This window comes from Atta colombica, unplaced genomic scaffold (assembly GCF_001594045.1).
Source record: "Atta colombica isolate Treedump-2 unplaced genomic scaffold, Acol1.0 scaffold252, whole genome shotgun sequence".
Taxonomy (NCBI): Eukaryota; Metazoa; Arthropoda; class Insecta; order Hymenoptera; family Formicidae; genus Atta; species Atta colombica.
Genome location: NW_017259351.1, coordinates 734,601 through 741,671, shown reverse-complemented (window position 1 = coordinate 741,671; position 7,071 = coordinate 734,601). Strand labels below are relative to the sequence as shown.

The window sequence follows — 7,071 nt, the reverse complement described above, 5'->3', positions numbered from 1 at the left end:
CTCTCTCTCTCTCTCTCTCTCTCTCTCTCTCTCTCTCTCTCTCTCTCTCTCTCTTTCTCTCGGTATCAAATATTTATTATGACAATTCTGAAATAGCGTTTCTGCAAAGCCAAATAAAATGATACATTCAATCTCATTATGAGAAATTATAAACTTATAATTTAACAAATGCAATGGGTTTAACATGTGGGAATAGAAAGAATAAGAAATAAATTGAAATAATGTTTTAAATATTACTGATCACGAAACAAATTAATTGATGCAATGATTTCAGAAAACAATAAATTTTATTGATACATTTATAATACATTAAAATACTGACAACAAAGATTTTTACACTAGATAACACTGGATAATATTTAAAACTAATTATATTATGAATAATAACAAAAAATATGTGCCATTTCTAATGTAATGCCTTTGATTATTTTTTCTGGTTATAGTAATTACTCAAATTTAAATAGGTACAATAATAAATGTAAATAGGTAATATTTTAAATGTAATATACATCAAAGCAGTTGGAAATAATAGTAGTCCTAAATTGCTTAAAAGTAGTCCTAAATTAAAGATGATATCCAACTCCAATCTGAAATAATATTTTTAAAAAATCTATTATATTAAATTAGTTATATATAGTAAAAATATAAAAATTATATATAATTATATATTTTTTATATGTAGTGCGATATTTAATAATTATAATTTTTTCTAAATAATAAGAACAATAAGTCTCAAGTATTTGAAAACAAAGAGAAGCATATCAGCAAGCAAATGTGCAATTCTTTGTACAATGAAAGTTAAAATTACGAAAATCATAAAATAAATTATGAAAATATTTAACAAGTCATATTACAATATATTGATTTTTTTACCATTATTTACCACGTAATTTATTATTTTTGAATTTCATTTGCATTAAGTATTTGGAATTTCATCAACTTCGATGTATGTAAATAAAATTCTGTAATTAAATTTAATTAAACCATGATGAAATATAATAGTTACTGTAAATATCTCCTAAACTTTGATAGAATTACATTTAATGTTATGTAATTCGATCTATATGCGACCCGCAAATATGCGTCATTTCGAACCTATAAGTTGAAATTCGCGCGTGTGTATCATGTGTTTCACGCAATTTCCATTAATTTAATTAAATTCTCTTTATATGCACTTCCTCAGAGGACGTTCTGTAAAGGTAAACAATGTAAACATGAACACGTGTCAGTCGATATTTCAACGAGCTTAATTTGTTTCAGCCGACGTCGGGACTTGTTTCATCTTTAATCCCTCGCGATTAATCATATTTACCGACTGCGAAAATAATTGCTGCCTTAGCAAAACAAACAACGGGCCGCACGGTACGCTGCCTCCTCCTGTCTTCTGTTGGCCGAAACAGAAACTTCTCTGGGTGTAATTAATGTAAATAAGAAATCCAGGTGACTACGAATGAGATGCCTCATTTCTCTCTGCCTATTTTCGTTTTTTCTACCTTACGGTCCCGCGGAAAGAGAGTCGACACCTGCGGCACTCGGCACGCGGAATGGCCGTATCTCGCGTTAAATTTTTGAAGGATTTACGAGTGGCATTACACCTGAACGTAGTGTGCACGAAACATTTTATTTGTGCTCTTGCACAAAGCGGAAAACTTTCATTCTTGAAGAGAACACACATTTCAACGCCTGACACCAAAGAAATAGCGCAATCATTTTTTGTAATACCGAAAGTAGTATCGAGGAACTCGCATGTTATTTAAATATCTGTATTTGATCTTCTAAACAAAATTTAATATTCTTGTTATATAAATTGTCATTTGTTTTTTCATTTTGTTTTAATTCATGTTGTAGTATTTTAATTTCTTGAAAACTCTATAAAATATTAAAATATTTTGCAATAAAATATTACGTGAAATGTGACACTTTATGTATTTGTTAAACTCTATATTAAATATGTTGCAATTTTCCATTATTTTTATATATATTACAGAAACGATGATTGACAGATAAATAAAATAAAAATAAAGAAAAAAACTCGGAAATTTTCGAGTCGCATTATTGAGCAGACGATTTACAAATTAATTTATTATAATATATTTTGCACGCGATTTATACAAAATAAAATTTATTCTAATGTAATAGTGCAATAAATTGATTTCACCTTTTGACTAAATGATTGGAGCTTACATATATCAATAGACCTACAGAATTGTCAGGCATGAACGTATATAATTAACAAAATTAGTTTATTAATTAATATTTCGCGTGAATACGTATTCCATATTCATAAGCTTCCACCAGCAAACTTCCAACATTCGATAGCATTTGCCGAAGCAAACAGAGGTACTTCCAAATGATAATTAGGAATCTACTGTATATAGAAAAGAGTATTGAAATTTCCAAATTGAAATATATTTAATATATGTTTGCCTGTAAATAGTCCATTTATAAAATTCTGAACTACATGCTCACATTCAATGCATTCACAAAATTTAATTTAACAATTAAAAAAGACTGAAAATATGTCTACATATAAAAATAAATTTTTATAATAAAATCCTTATTGCATTCCTAATATTTATTTTATTACTTATAGAGTATAATATAAAAATTTTGTAAATACTATTTCGTTCTCTTTTTATTTTTCCAGTCATTTAATAATATGATAATGAATGCAATGATAAATTTAAACACAAGCTTTCGTTAAATAAATGTTTGTTTATAGACATTTATTGTATTTGTTAATTTTTATTGTTAATTAAAACTCATAGAAAATGTGTTCTTTTAATTTTAAAACATTTTTTTTAAATTATTAAATTATACATATATTATTTATATAGCGTGTAATAAATCTCAAATGGATTGGAAAAATTAAATAGGTTATTTCGCTCTGTAATATTATTATAACTTTGACAAATCGTTCTTTAAAATGAAGTATAATATATGGAAAAAGTTATTGCCCTATCCAACAATTACACAATGGTCACTCAAATACAAATGACATTTATACTCGCGGGGATTGAATTATTGAGTCAATTAAATGGAATAATAAATTCATTTAACGAGTTAGTAGCTGCAGCGAAAAGTGTAGAAATATGAATGCGCTAAATTTAATGTCAAACTTCGAAGCGGCCTGGTAATTTCTTTCTTTTACACGCCCGAGGGTGTGGCAGCTTTATCCCGAAAGCATAAAATATAGCAAAAACTGTAATTTACTTGATTTACTCGCGGAAATGTACAGTGTCACGATATGGTGGTGCCATTAGTGCAAAATGAAATATAATGGAAGAAAATCGTAAAATGCTGAAAAAGGAAAATGTGATACGTAAGAAGATGAAGATACATAGGACAAGATAGGAAAAGAAGAAATAAAGGATAGATTGCTCGTAACTGACAAGCACGAAGCTAATAAAAACGACCAAAGTAATATTATTACGCCATTAGCTAAGAAAGCTTTCGAGTGATATGAGTATTGCGTACCACAGAATCATGCCTTGAAAACTCACTTTTGTAAATGCGGGAACCTGCGGTTGTGTTAATTTCAGCGAAGTTACGCTTTCACTATCCCAGGTTCTATCGGTTTCGTGGCGGGATTACCCGTATGTAAGGTGTAATTTATCCCGTCCAAACCTTCCAGTTGCAACTGCAAACCTGTAAAATACGTTAATTGCATTATGCTTAATTGTGTATAAAAAAGCTATTGAAAAAACGAGTCCTTGGCAAACGTAATTGGCAGATCGAATTGCTATATATAAACTCGAAAAGGATAATAACAATGGTAGCAATAATATATTTTTATGTTGAGTAAAATTTATCTCGAGTCAGTGCAACATTTCCTATTTGCATCGTATAATTTTCGTATCAAGGTTTGAAGAATTTTACAGATAAATTCTTGCCAAAATTGAAACGCGTTATATCACTCCGCTATTCCATTAAATTCCGGAGCGCTTTTAACAGATTACTGTATCTTCAGAGAAATTCCAGGGTGTTACGTTAAAATGTATGTTACAGTTGAAACCGAAGATGAAAAACTTACTTACTTAGAGTATAGTGCTAGGATACCTGTGGGGTACCATGGATTTCTTGCCTCTTGAGTTGATCGTAATTGTTCGTGATGTAAAGTTTGCCCAAAGTTCAAAATTGGTATGCTCGCAGGTATGTCCGTTGTCATGCCACCAGGTATGCTCGTTGATATGCCTCCAGTTATGCTTCCAGATATACCATTGGGTGTATTTGAAGTCAGACTGTTTGGTATGCTTTCTGTGAAGTCCACAGGTAAGTCTATGTGTGTGCCTGTAATAAAGTATAAATAAAAGGCTACAGTATTCGCATTAATTATTAAAACATTCCTCTGAAATATTTATGATTTTACAAAATTGAAAAAATTTATAAAATAATCCCCCTTATGATAAATTTATAAAATTAGTTAACGAAATCTAACAGTCGCAATAATATAATTACATGTTTGTTTCCTTTGATATTATTATTATTATTATTACCTTATATTTAAAAAAAGAAAAATAAAGCTTTGGCTTATCACATACGCATTAAGCTTTAGATTATTACTATTTATATAACATAATTATAAAACATAATCATATCATACCTAACAATATTTTGTTTTCTGTCGTAGCATTGGACGTCATTATAGATTTCAATGGCAGCATTGTGGAAACGTCATTTTTAATTTCTATTGGCCAAGAAATGGGCGCGATAGTATTCGGTAAAACGCGTTTCGTCTTCGAGTTTAGAGACAGCGGAGCATAGCCGGAAGATATTTCTGGTTCTGAGAATTGCTGCAAAGACCAATGGTATTTAACTTTCACGGGTAACGTGTAGTTTACTAAGGAGGTCTGAATATCCTTCAGTCCGGTCTTGTGCTCTTCGGGGAGAATGTAGTTTAACGTGGAGCTTTGGGTTTCAACGTTCTTTGATGCTTCTGGCTCTAGGAATTTAATGTTATGTTCGTTGATCTTGAGACTCCTCGGCATATGTGAAGACATATGAGCGTGTATGTCGCTATTGTCACTCAAAGGAAGAGGATATGTAATAGCCCCATGTTTAGTAGTATGAAAATAAATCGGTTCAAGGACGCTAAATCAAAAAGAAATCAAATTTTAATATAATATAATTATTTTAACGCAGTTTTTTTTTATATTCTCGATTTTGCACTACAATTCTATAATTATGAGAATTATTGAGAGAAATAAAATAAGCTAGTAAAAAAATAACAAGATTTTATTTTAGGCTTGAATATTTGCAAAAACTATTAATAAAAACATAATTAAAAGAAGAACATTGCATTCAATACTTTTTAATTTTACAAGAAATAAGAAAAACTTATAGTCCCAATGTACAAGCAACATTAAAACATCGTTTTTTTATGAATGATAGTTGGAATATTTTTTTATGGAGTCCTTCCAATTGAAGAATATATAAATTATTTAGAGATATAACTTTCTTATCACTATTTTAAGTTCACTTTCTTATTACTACTTTAATTTACACACTGTGGCAATAAAAAATTATTAAACAAAATAGAATTAATTACTAAATAAATATTGTCTGAAATATACTTGAATAAAATTATATTAATTTTACGCATAATTTTGCAATGACATTATGCGATCGTCTCAGGTCCACCATAGTATACGAATGACATTCTTGTTCAGCAATTGACTAACTTTACAAGTTTAGTTTACTGCATAGTTACGCTGTATGTAACCAACACGGCGGATAATAAAGCTCCGATCAGCCATTACGTACTTTCCGGACGGCGCTATTGATGTTGCCATGACAGGCGAACTGGGCTTGGTTGTTAAACTTGTTAAGATGTGACCTACAATCGAGGATTGGTTTGTGCTAACTGAGATTGATGGAACAGTTGTTGGTAAGCTATCAACTGGCTAAAAGCAGAACAAACATTTATTAGTTTTGTGCACCGCTGATATACTATATTTTTTCAGTGCGTTCACTCTTGTTTATCATATATTTTATAATCTTCAATATTCAATAGTATATTACAGTTAATATTGCAATTATTAATATAAAATTATATAAGAATTTTATATAAGATTCACTAATCTTATATTTATTCAGTACCTAGATGATCGATACAAATATCGTTAACTTGATAATAGTTTTAATAATAAATGGAATGTAAAATATATATACATAAGATACACCAAGAAATAATAACATAATGTATAAATGCAATTGATATTATAATACATGTTTACGCAACATTGCAACGATTGACATAAGCATGAAGCAAAATAAAATTGCAATAGAATTGTAATATTAAGTATAAAATTATGATTTTAAATTTTATTCATTTTGCGCGAGTTATTCTAATTACAAGTAGATATATGTAACACAAAATTTGATATGGTTGACAGAATCGAGATGGCTTCCATTTACAATTGCAACTATATTCATTGCAAAAATGGATAGATACGTAAAATTTTTGGCGAATAAAGTTTGCCTTCGGCTGAATATCAGATTAAATGGACAGGATTAAATTTTGATTATATAATACCTCGCTTTGTAAAATCGAAATATCAGCTGTCATAGGTTTTGCTCACCGCATTGTAGTTGCTGATCGACATTAGCGAGTTCCATCTCGGACCGAGTTCCATCTTGGAAGCTTCTGAGGAATGAGGTTCGCCCATACCAAAGGAAACAGAAGACATGGCAGAATTACGCCCATGCATGATAACAGGCATTGATGATTGCGTCGTAGGCGTCTCAGCATTTAACGGAAGATACTCAGAAGACGGAATCATCAGCATCGAAGATAGTTTAGGCGCATGATTATCTATGAAAAATATGATTATCATACGAATAGCATAGATACAATTTACCATAAAAAAATTCCCAAGACATCAACAAGCCAACATGACGATATTATCCTGAACAAGTGAGAGAAACAAAATTGTCCCCTAAGGATAATTCATTATTTTTAAGTTTCGAGAGTTGATGTTATATACAAGAATTAGTAGAGATTTAACATGATAGCTGAAAATTATTCTGCAATAATTAATGCGATGTAATCAAGTTAAATTCTGAAGAGAC

The 7,071-nt window shown here is 29.9% G+C and overlaps 1 pseudogene; it reads right to left on the bottom strand.

The window, feature by feature from the left end:
- Positions 1–3,240: 3,240 nt before the first annotated feature.
- LOC108688986 lies at positions 3,241–6,863 on the bottom strand (annotated as a pseudogene).
- Positions 6,864–7,071: the final 208 nt, after the last annotated feature.